At 37.5% G+C, this 12,808-nt stretch overlaps 1 long non-coding RNA gene across 1 annotated transcript in view; it reads left to right on the top strand.

The window, feature by feature from the left end:
- The first annotated feature begins 626 nt into the window (after nt 1-626).
- LOC116581935 overlaps nt 627-12,808 on the top strand; it is a 35,666-nt gene continuing 23,484 nt past the window's right edge. The window contains exons 1-2 of the long non-coding RNA XR_004282309.1: nt 627-638; nt 4,269-4,270. This is a non-coding gene — a long non-coding RNA (uncharacterized LOC116581935). The remainder of the gene's footprint in view (nt 639-4,268; nt 4,271-12,808) is intronic.

Here is a 12,808-nt window from a genome sequence, read left to right as displayed (position 1 = left end):
TTCTTCATCAAATTTGGGCTATTTATGGTCCCATAAGATTCCATATGAATTCCCAACAGATATTTATCCTGAGGCAACAAACCAGTGAACTTTATGCATGCCATTTTCCATCTTTTAGTATCTATATTTAATGACCAGCTAACATTTTTCAAAACTAGGAACTAAAATTTTGCCTGGGGGAAAAAAATAGAAAAATCCTCTCTTATTTGGGGCGTACAATTTTAAGAGGTCATAACCATCCAAATGTTTCCTCATGTCCTCCTTTTTATTTCTTGAACTTTTCTATCACATTAATAACCATTTACTTGATGTCTCACCATTTTAACCCAAATATGTTTTGCATCTTTCTTCTTCCTCTCCATTATTATATTGATTAGTAATGCTTGTATAATTTATTATCCAAATTATTTTCTGATTCTTGCATTTCTTTGCAATTACGTTAGTTCCTACTCTTACTGTTCTGTATCTTGACTCTTGTCAGAGATTCTTTGTTACCTGTAGAATGACTTTTCTCTGATTTCTTTCCTGCTTTTCCTTCCCAGATACCACGCACATTCATGTTTTATGGTAGGAAAGACAACTTGAAGTCTTAACCACAATGTTGTAAAATGCTAACTATGCAAACTTAGACTAGTATAGTATGTTAATGTCTTTAGCCTCATTTCCTACACATACTAGAAAGAAAAATTATTATCATTAAAGTAATATTATCATTTTAAAATTATGAGGATCTCTCACTGAGTTACTACACAATAACCTTTCTGGCACATTACACATGTTCAGTTTTCGGTTTTTTTCTTGGTTTTAGAGGTTTTATTTGTTTCATTTTACATTCAGCGTTGATTTCCAATTATTTCTTTAACAAATTTAAAATAATTTTAAAAAGCATCTCATTTAATCCTCCAAATGTATTACAGACGAACTTTGCAACCTCACTCTCCCTGTGATCAAAGTATCATTTTTACTTGTCATTTTAGTGTGGCTGGATTATAAAACTGTCTTAAGCTTTTATTATTTTATCTTGATTAATCATACTGGGAAATGCTTTTAGGACCTAATGTTGTTAACCTACTGTGTTTTGTTTTTCTGTTTTCTTTTTTTAGAGTGATAAAATATTTTTATTTATTTATTTTTTCAGTGTAACAGAATTCATTCTGTTTTTTTTTAACCTACTGTTTTTTTTCTTTTTTTCTCTCCCTCCCGTTATTCATATTTTTTAAAAAATGCTATTGTTTGCATATTTTTTAAAATTTCTTTTCAGTGTAACAGAATTCATTGTTTTGGCATGTATTGCATTATTTTGCACGCACTGCATTGTTTTGCAATCCGTGCCCTCCTTAATACCCACCACCTGGCTCCCCCAACCACCCCCCACCCCTTCAAAACCCTTAGATTGTTTCAGAGTCCATAGTCTCTCATGGTTCACCTCCCCTTCCAATTTCCCTCAACTCCCTTCTCCTCTCCATCTCCCTATGTCCTCCATGCTATTTGTTATGCTCCACAAATAAGTGAAACCAGATGATACTTGCCTTTCTCTGCTTGACTAATTTCACTCAGCATAATCTCTTCCAGTCCTGTCCATGTTGCTACAAAAGTTGGGCATTCATCCCTTCTGATGGAGGCATAATACTCCATAGTGTATATGGACCACATCTTCCTTATCCATTCATCCATTGAAGGGCATCTTGGTTCTTTCCAGTTTTGCGACCGTGGCCATTGCTGCTATGAACATTGGGGTACAGATGGCCCTTCTTTTCACTACATCTGTATCTTTGGGGCAAATACCTAGTAGTGCAATGGCAGGGTCATAGGGAAGCTCTGTTTTTAATTTCTTGAGGAATCTCCACACTGTTCTCCAAAGAAGCTGCACCAACTTGCATTCCCACCACCAGTGGAAGAGGGTTCCCCTTTCTCCACATCCTCTCCAACACATGCTGTTTCCTGTCTTGCTAATTTTGGCCATTCTAACTGGTGTAAGGTGGTATCTCAATGTTCGCATTTTTTTTTTTTAAGATTTTATTTGTTTATTTGACGGAGACAGAACAAACACACAAGCAGAAGGAGCTGCAGGCAGAGGGAGAGGGAGAAGCAGGCTTAGCAGGGAGCCTGATGTGAGGCTTGATCCCAGAACTCTGGGATCATGACCTGAGCTGAAGGCAGAGGTCCAACTGACTGAGCCAACCAGGTGCCCCTACTATGCGACTTCTTCATCATCATCTCCTCCAGTCTAGTTTCTGTATATGCCACCATGGAAAGGTGATGTGATTCAGTCGAAGAACCACAGGCCTTGAATCGTGCAGGTCTTGGTTGAACAACAAAAGCTCAAACATCTGCTTCTTCAGTCATAATTGCTGCTGTTTCTGCAAATATCAGCTGGGGCACCGTCAGGCTGGACTGCTTGTCAATCTGGGTTCTGTCCCAGATTTTTAATTCACGTCTTATCAACACATTGTCTGGCTGCCAATGCTCCTTCTGTCCTCTGAGGCTCGTGTCATAAGCTGCCACTACCATGAAATGCTTCCTTACTATCTCAACTATGTAAAACCAGCTTCTTTAAACTCTACATAATAACATTTGCTTTCTTTGTGTCATTTATCTTGTTCTTCGCATACTGCATCTTTTCATGTCCTTATTTTGTAATGTTCTGAGGTAGTAGATTGAAAATCTCTGGATGATGGACTTGATTTCATTTCTTTATAAACCCCCCACCCAATTTGACGGTTCCTTCATAGTGGGAGCTCAGTGAATGCTTATTGAATCTAATGAGTTAAGTAACAATCTTCTACAACTTTCTTTTACGCATCTTCACATTTTGTCTGAACAGTGTAGGGAGAAGAGTATATAGAAACCGTGATGTTGATTGATACATATGAAAGGTGATTGAAATCTTTTGAATGCTCTTGTATTTCTAAATAGTCTGGTAGCAAGACGTTGAAGGAACTCGAGAAGCTGAGCAGAGAAGTGAGTATAGTTACTGTGAAAGCTCTGTGGTATCATGCCTATTGGCTTTACAGCAAGTAAGTAGGAATTAGTCGTCTTTTCCGGGTTCAGAGGCCTATTTAAAATTTTAGATTTTAATGTGCTATGAGCTTTATACCTTCTAAGGTCTTTTTGCAGTGCAGTTTTGCAAATATTAATTATTCTGAACTTATTCTTGTAATTTGTATTTTTCCATCTGCTATATCCTTTTGATTTATTGCTTTGATCTTATTTTTGGTTCAGCAATCAATTTTGGTTGAGGTCCTGATCATTCCAGTTAATTTAGTGAACTACAAGATATAAAATTATTGTAAGTAAAATCTCCTCACATTTTCACAGTGGTAGGGGTCAGCGAGAGTTCTTACATGAAATATTTAAGAAACATCTGACTATAACCCAACCAGCATGTGGGGAAATTACATTATTTCTTAGACTATTTTAACATCAAAGCTAGCTCTGAAGAGAAAGATAGTCATTAAAAGCCGAATTACTGAAAGTGTATCTGGTTAGTGCACTTAAACACATTCTGAAGACTAAAATAATTTAAAATCTGAAGTGTGATCCAGAATCACATATGTCAATTACTATGTTGTGTGTCGTATTAAAAATGCATGCAGCTAGAGGCTTTAATTACATGAGATTTCTCTGACTTAGAAATGCGCTGGCTTGTACTTTCTGAAAAAGTCACCTTTTTAGAAATCCAAGGGAAAACATTTGTAAAATACATAGTGCCTTTTCCAGTTATCCACTATTGAAAGTCAGAGCAACACTAGAGAGTTATAAAAGTGAACTGAGTATATGGTTTTGCATGAAATTTGATTATTGTTTGCTCACACTGATTTTGTCTCAGAAAGAGTAAATTTTTGAGGACATTTCCCCTCATATCCCCATATCATTAAAACAAGTGTGAACCATACATTTTGTTTTATCCCACTGTAATAAGCCTATAATAAGTCATAAAGACTCAATAATTTTTTTCATGAATGTCATTTCAATAAATTTTCATTTCAATAAATTTTGGACCTATCTTTCCAGAGTGGCTGCACCAGCTTGCATTCCCACCAACAGTGTAGGAGGGTTCCCCTAGATGATAATTATTTTTTTCCTATGAAGTCCAAAATAAAAATACTATACATTTATACAGATGCATACACACCCATGGATATAGCAAACTTTTTCTTTATACCTTTCACATTTGTCACAAGATGGTTTCTTTATAAAGTACAGCTTGTCATTAGCTTCTATTAAGCTACAAGAGTTACTTTTAACTATGTCACTAATAGATGCAGCAGTATAGGACTATCACTAAAATATGGACCTCGCGGGGCGCCTGGGTGGCTCAGTGGGTTAAAGCCTCTGCCTTCAGCTCAGGTCATGATCCCAGGGTCCTGGGATCGAGCCCCGCATCGGGCTCTCTGCTCAGCAGGGAACCTGCTTTCTCCTCTCTCTCTCTGCCTGCCTCTCTGCCTACTTGTGATTTCTGTCTGTCAAATAAATGAATAAAATCTTAAAAAAAATTAATTAAATAAAATATGGACCTAGAGAAATCATTAGCACCACTATAGCTAAAGACAAAAGCGAGTTCCAATAATACAAATAACTCTCATTCCTTAGGGGACAGCTGATATTTAAATACAGTTATTTTGTCCTCAGGTCTCAAGTCAGGTCTCCTATAGATAAGGAACATGAATTTCCCAAAATGGTGTATTTTCTGTAAAATCCGTGTTATCTGGAAAAGATCTAATACCCCTGATTTCTGTTTGCTGGAATTGCTTTCCTTTTTTTTTTTTTTCCTTCTTTCTTCCCGAATTCCTTGTGCACAGTACAGCTCTTCACACTTGCCAAGGATGCCTGTAGCACAATGACTCAAACATGCCCATGGGAGCAAGAGTCATTCACTGATTTGCTGGTTTGCTCTTTTCTCAAGGATTTTTTTTTTTTAATGCATAAAAATAAGCCTGCGTTGATTTCTGGTTAGAATCAAAGCTTACTGGAGTACATCTCTTTAAGGGGCAGGAGAAAATCAAGTGTATCTCTCATTAAATAAAAAGCCATTGTGAGTTTTGGAACTCTTCCTAGTACCTATAAAACATGGTTTAGCGAATCTTCTGTGATGGTGTGAGACATGAAAACATGACTGGATTTTATCTTTTTTTTAGACTTTATTTATTGGATATAAAGCATGTGAGAGAGAGCGGGGGTGGTCGGGGAAGGGGCAGAGGGAGAGGGAGAAGCAGAGTCCTCGCTGAGCAGGGACACCCATGTGGGGCTTGATCCCAGGACCCTGAAGTCATGACCTGGGCCAAAGACAGACCCCATAACTGAATTTTCTGAAAGATTTTTGAAGAATAGCTCTTCTGGAGAGTGCCACTGAAAGCTCTCCCAAGTGGGAAGGGTATTGGATTGTATAAGTGATTAGGAAAAATGACCTTTTCCCGTCTACACATTCAGTCTTTGACCAACATTTTTTTTTCTTAGTTTCAAGTCTTCGGGACTTAATTTTTCTTAAAAAGTCAGAACATGTAGGAGCTTTTAATTGAATATTTACCTTGCTTCAACTTAATTAGGACTTTCTCCACTTAAAAGTCTGAGCTTTGCTGTCCCTTGGATTGCAAAGATATTTGCAGATTTAAGATCTGGAATTCAAGGCTTCCGGCAGGGCGTGGGACCTGCCTTACGCAGCGTGGTGATTTCAGCGCCTTCTCCCTCGGCGGCCACCCCCTCCCCCACAGAATGTACTTCATTTCTCCTGCACACTGTCCTAAGTAAGCAATACTGCTGTTGTCCAGAGAATTTTTAAACAAGAGTTGGAAGAGCAAACAATTGAGCAATTTTCATTTCAGCCACCCCTGCTGTAGAAATTGCCATTCTTGGAAACTGTAAAGTTAAAAGCCACAACCTTTGAGGTGCAGCCTCCTCAGTCAAGTGATCAGACCAAGGGGGGCTCTGAGCATGGTATCGCGTGGAAATGCATCTGAGAGAGGAAAATCAGCCCCAGGCTCTCTGGCCACCGTGCCTGCTGTAGCCCTAGAATGTTCTTACCATCCACATGTGTGTCATGGATGTATTTCTGGAAAGCACCACATTCAAGCTTCGTAGCACCCTCAATAATGCTGAAGACTGGGATAGTGAAATCTTTCTGAATTAAGAAACAATGATAATAGTGAGTTACCGAATTTACCTTAACACGTTGGGTTTGTAGTCTTAGAAGATTTATAGAAGTGAATAATTCGTCTATATTTGGATCACACCACTTAATAGCTAACGTGTATCTGGGAGCACATCTTTTTCTAAATCTATTTAGTTGAAGCTAAATCAATGGAGAAATGCCCCAAGAATATTTAGCATGTTATTAGCCCAGCCAGACTTATCTTCAGATCCAAGCTAACGTTCCTTCTGCTGTAGTATATCATTTAAAAATAAAAGCAAGTGTAAGAAGAGGATCATATAAAGGAAAATCCTTAAAATGTCAATAATAACAAAATGACTTTCTCACTTAGTAATGTATATTTCAATTAAAATATCAGTCGTATTGTCTGGCTAGCGTACAGTGTCCGGGCAGAGCATGACCGGACCTCCATCCTCCCTGTCCTAACCTGGCGCCCGTGGTATGAAGCTGACGGGCTGGGGACAGACGACCCATCTGTGTATCTGGCATTCATTTATTGGATATTTGATTCAAAGCCAGGCACTTAAATCTCTTTGAGACCAGTTGGCTTACGTTTATAAAGTGAGGCAGTGTCTTTTCCTTACCTACCTCTCAAACCGGTAGTTACATAATATTCATAAGACATTTTATAAACATATGGTTTGAAAGGGAGAAATAAGAGAATCCCAATTATCTAGTATAATTAATCACTGGTAGTATCTCCTCAGCGGAGATACGGACTTGAATGTTACCCCACCTTCCACTAAATATAAGGGCCTCAGATTCCTGTTCCCTGATGGAAATATCTAAAGCAATTGGACCTACAATCCAGGGGAACCCTTTTTTTTTTTTTTTTTCAATATCCACTTTTTAGGCAAGTGATATACCACTGTTCAAGCATTTTAGAGCCCAAGAGTAAACTAACCAAATCATTGGGAGTCCCTAAAACAAATTTATCACTGCTTTGTGGTCAACTTTCTGCATTAGGATGACGGATTACCCTTGAAATTTGAGCTTCCCCCAAAGCATTTTAATTTCCAACCTATCACCTCATAACGATATGTTTTTTAAAACCTGGTTCAGGGCCTGTGGCAACATTTGTTATCATTTACTGATTTCAGTACAAGAAGCATCTCCTTCGAACGAATAAAAACTTCCCTGCATGTGAATGGCTCCGACTGAAAATATTAGGCCTTTAGCGTCAGTTCTAGAAAGGAACATGCACCTGAAGGAGCATTTTTCCCCTGTCACTTCCAAGTCCCCATTGATGTTGTGATGCCAGTCCTTCCAATTGATGTGGCACATGTTTGTGTCAGGTCACGATACTTGTTTTGTGATCGATCTCTATTTCTCCACATGGTGATTTCTCACATATTAATTTGGTGTTCATATATGCCCCGCCCCACACTTAACACACAGAGTTTTTTTATAGTTTTCCTTATTCTTTAGGAATATCCAGGCGTAGCTCTTTTCCTTACAAGTGTTTCATCCCTATTTTTAAAAATCAGGCAGGCATCATGTGATTGATGTAACTGGTGACAGACCAGCGCGTTGGTGGGCCACGTGCGCGGACTTGGCTGTGTCAGGGGATGTGATTCAGTTATAAGAGCATTCAAGCACACACTCAGCCCTTAGACTGTCCTTGATAGAAGCCATGGGGCTGTACTGCACAGCTCCATAGATGACACTATAAATCATTTTTTTTAGAGGTATAAGTGTATGCAATTATTGGGACATTACATTCTATTTCAAAAGCTATAAGGGGAGCCTTCAGATAAGAAAATGTGATTTCAAATCCCTTATGCACACATAAATATTTATCTTTGGGTGTTTGGACTCCAAAATAATAAAATCTGGAATACGTATTTACATATTAATACTTTCTCGTAGTGTAATCCTCTCTGAAAAACTCTGTAAAATTTAATTCTGATAACAAGAACAGTGATACTGACACACAGCATTGCAAGGGAATCATGTATCTTGATACGGAAGAAATAGGGTCGGTTATAGGCCAGTGCATCCTGTATATTAACGTTTGGTATAAACGAATATAACTAAAAAATGAGAAATCTGTGACATTAAAACAGAGCTATTTTTAGTCTGTTAATTGTTGTAGTTATAAAAGTAATTACAAATTGGAATTATTTGGGAATACTCACTGGTAGCTACCATTCTTTTTTGCTTTTATGATACCACTTGTCACTAATTGACATTTTTAAAAAATGTCTCATTCTCTGACTCCTTTTATAAAACAGATCCATGAGAGCTAGGGCATTTTCCATTCTGCCTTGTTCTCTATCTCTAATGTTCAGAAAAATGCCTGGCGTATGGGGCAAAAGTAAATATTAAACTATGGAAAAATAGAATAGACCTCCACAGATATTTTTCCTACACTTTTCCAAAACTTTATATGATATATATTTTTTGCTTTTTGAGGCTATAATGAAATTTCTATTTTATATGTTATTTGTTATTTTTAGGTTTTACATATATATGGGTTTGTATTTATATATAACCTTGAAGCACTATATCCGTCTACTACATTTTGAAGAAACAATAGAATTTAAAAAGGCCTTAGGAAGGTATATAATACATTCTAGTCCCCAAAGAGGTAAACACAGGAGATGAAATGGGTTATACAAATAGTAAAGGAAACTCAACAGAGAATGCAACATTTTTATTCCTGGGAAAAAGAGAAGAAATACTATCTAGTTAGTTTCATAGTGGTTTTTCTCCTATAAGTCTCTTAGAAGAAAGAATAAAAGGTAATATGTGTGTGGTTGGGGGGGAGGGCACCATATTTTACCAATGCAGTTGAAAAGATACATGTAAATAGAGAATAGCTTGAATTATTAGCCCATCACAAGACTCTGAACTAGTAGGGACTTCTCCCTGGCCTATGATTTTAAGTGTATGATGGCTATATTCCTACAGTTTAAAAAGCACATATCTTGAATATTCAAAAGAGCCAGAAAAGTCTTAAAGCCCAATAATAGGGGATGAATGAATGAATAAATAAATGATCCAGTTCTGAAGGGCAGATGGTGGGAGCCAGGAATCTATCCCACTGTCGGATTGGGTCTGAGGTTACAGATAAGCGAGGGGAGGGAGCTAGAATAAGCCATGTGGCGATGAGATTGATTGGAGACAAAAGTAAGAACTGGTCCAGCCTAGGATAGATGGTTACATATAAAAATATTTATGGTACACGGGTTAGTAGAGATACACAGATTTCTTTGTCCCGTGAGTTGACAGAGCCTCGAGAAAAGACACACCAGTAGCTGTGCATACTGCTAGCCCCTGGATGTTCCAGTTCTCCAGTAAAATGAATTATGACACCTAGAACAGCAGCTAATTGTCGGGCTAGGATAGTAAATGCACGAGATATGCTTAGAGCGTTGTAGTTGCCACGATAAGGAGGTGCTAGGTATGTGCACACACATACACAACACACACACACACTAATTAGGTTATGTCAGGAGGAGCCAATGGTTTCCTAGCGGCCAATGCTAGACTAATTTGAGGAATAAAATATTTTTAAATTATAACCCAAAATAGAAAACAGATATCCATGAGTCCATATAATTATAAGGAATTGATTGAATCAATTAATAAATTGTGGAGCAGGAAAAGTCTGCCCTGTGGGAGAATTCTAACTCGTGTAGATAACCCACCCTCCAGGAAGAGAAGCAAAGTTCCCTCCTCCTTGAGTGTGGCCTACACATAGCAATTTCTTTCTAAAGAGAACATAGCAGCAACCAGGTTAAAAAAAAAAATACACAAAATAGTAACAACAAAAAAATAGCCCAGCAACTTTATAGTGAAGAAATATGACAGACGCTTCCTCCGCCAGATGATAAAGGTCAGCATTAACAGTCATAAATCAGGTCTCTAGTCTGTACTCTTGGTATGATGAGATGGAAATGACATTTTATTTTTTGTATCTTCCTCCTCTAAGTATACAACCCCAGTCCAATCATGACAAAAACAAATTTCAGGAGAGGGGCAGAGTACAAAATACTTGACCATTACTCCTGAAAGCTATCAAGGTCATAAAAAAAACAGGAAAGACTGAAAAACTGTCATAACAAAGAGGAGATAAAAGGAGAGCTGTCACTTAAATTTAAGTGGTGTTCTGGATGGGCTTCTTTAATAGAAAAAAGGACACTAAGTAAAAATGACTACTGAGATCTGTGTAGTCTGGACTTCAGTTAAAAAGTATCAGTATCAGTCTTGGCTCACTTACTGTAACAAATGCATTAGTGATGTAAGGCATTAGCTCTAGGAGAAACTAGGGGCATGGAATATGGGAACTCTGTAGTATGTTCTCAATTTTTGTATCGACATAGAACTGCTCTAAAAATCGTTTACTTATAAAAGGTAGTTAAGAGATAAAGATCATTCTGAGATAATGAGAATGCTATTTTTGAATCTGAATCACTTTCTAAAATTCCGAGTAGTATGAATTTAAACATTGATGACACATAACCATTTACCCATGAGATCCACGGTTCTGTGTCTGAGTGGATCAGAAACTCGGTAATTCTGTGTTGAAACTAGTAGAACCTAACACAGATGTTTTCTTTTAGCCCTGGAACCCTGACTCCACACGAAGCATAGTGTCATTTTGAGACAAGAGGGAGTAGAGCAAAACTGATCTGAGCGACTGCCAGCCCTGCCTTGAGGATACTTGGGGACGCTATTGCTGTGCTGGAATTTAAAGCCATAGTGAGGTAGAACCTGCACTTAATACAGTGCCGGGCTTGTTCAAAAGTAGCAACTCAGGAAATGCTGTTTTCATTTTTGTTGGCTAGGGCAGTATCCAGTACCACCTTTGATAGGATGCTTACTAAACCAAAAAGCTTCATTTGAATAAACATTTGTTGAGGTCTTACTTTTTGCTAAATCCGGTGAAGACCTATTCTTCACTGGATAAAGCTTCTACTGTAGTTCTAGATTTTACTTGTGTAATCAAGGAGAATGAAGTGAATGCTCTGCCCTAATGGTTACACCAGTAAGGTGGGCGTGACAGAAAAGTGGGTAAATACACCCGAGGGAAGGAGGAAGGCTTGCTGGGGAGGGGGTAAATCTCGCGAAGTGTGGGGGGTCGTAGGACCAAGAGTAGAGAAGAGGATGCAGCTCTTGAAATGGTGGGAGCAGTAGCACGAGTCAAATATCAAAGCAATGAAAGTGGGAAAGTGGGGCACTGCGGCCCTTGTCTGAGATGGTGGGAGAGTCGAGTTGATGAAGAGATACAGTGAAAAGTAAAATTAAGAATTGAGACAAACTCTCTCTGCCCTTGAGTTTCCAGTTCCATATGCAAAGTCAATCTAGTTTTGCTTGGAACCCAGTTCGTTCCGAAGGCAAAGCTGCATCCACGCAAAATGCTTCATTCAATGTTGGGCTCTAGGAAGGTATCTCTGACTTTCTTTGATTCAAAACTGTATTTAACTGTATTTTTAAAAAAAAATAAGAATAATGATACCCATCTGATTAAAATTTCATGAGCATAATATAAAGTAAACATAAAATCCATGATGCTTTAGAAAATATGTGTTGTCTCTCCACAGAATGAAGTAATATTTGATACTTTAATACAGAAGCCATAAAAATAGAAAAACCCTTCCTTCTTGAGTGGTCAGAACTTTTTACTATTGTAGAAGTTAACTCTAACGCATGTGAATTATACTTGATAATTACCAGGGCAAGGGCAGGATTAATACAGATTTTAAAATAGTAAGAGTAAAATTAAAGGCACATAGTGTAGTTCTGCAAAAATTGCTCATAATCAGTGCAAAAATTGTTCATAATCAATGGTTCTTCAATATTGCAAAAAATAAAAAGGACTGGCTGATAATTTAGTAATTTAGATGATTTACATTAAAGTTTCTGCCACAAGGGAACCCTGTTCTACATAACTGGTGAGATAGTGTTGTGTTGCTGACTAGAAAAATTCAAGGTCATTGTGTCGGGGAGTCCGTTTCCTCTCTTACTGGAGCAGACTTTGTTCTGTGATGTGGTTGTTAAGCCTAACAATGTATCAAATGGGCAGAACAGGCTCTGATTTTCATGAGATTTTCAGGCTTGACTTAGTAATGCTATGCTCACTTTTCATTGTCTTTCATTTTTGTTGTTGTTGTTTGGTTTTACTCCTAATTTTCTTTGGGATCCAAAGCCTAGTGTACTGACCTAATCTTAGATTTAAGTTTAAAAAAAAACCAAAAAAACCGAGAGGAAAATTGTATTAAAAGCTTACTTGAATGGCCTTAAACTATAGCAGCATCTGTTCTGGAATTGGATTTAGGGGACAGAAATTTATGATTTTTAAGAAAATGTTTCTATCTTAGTTATATTCTGCTACTCTTCTTGTTCATAAAATCACATTTGTGAAGCACTCATTCTTCAAGTTACATCAAAGAAAATGATGTTTTTAACTATGTTCATTTTCATTCCATAAAATTGGAATGACCCTGACTTTGACTCTTCTCAAAAAATTTTTAAAGGAATAAAATAATCCACACTTTAAAAAAAAAAAAAAAAGGCAAGTTCAAGTCCTATGCTTGGCCAGATAGTTGTTGATCAACATAAATGAGTAAGAAAGTATAAACCAACTTATTCAATGTGTCCAGGAGAAAAAGAAAAAAAGTACTCCACCTTTGTGCTATTTTCAAGGTGATCCTG

This window comes from Mustela erminea, chromosome 21 (genome assembly GCF_009829155.1).
Source record: "Mustela erminea isolate mMusErm1 chromosome 21, mMusErm1.Pri, whole genome shotgun sequence".
Taxonomy (NCBI): Eukaryota; Metazoa; Chordata; class Mammalia; order Carnivora; family Mustelidae; genus Mustela; species Mustela erminea.
Note: the sequence above shows the minus strand (reverse complement) of the source record. Positions and strands in the feature narration are given on the sequence as shown.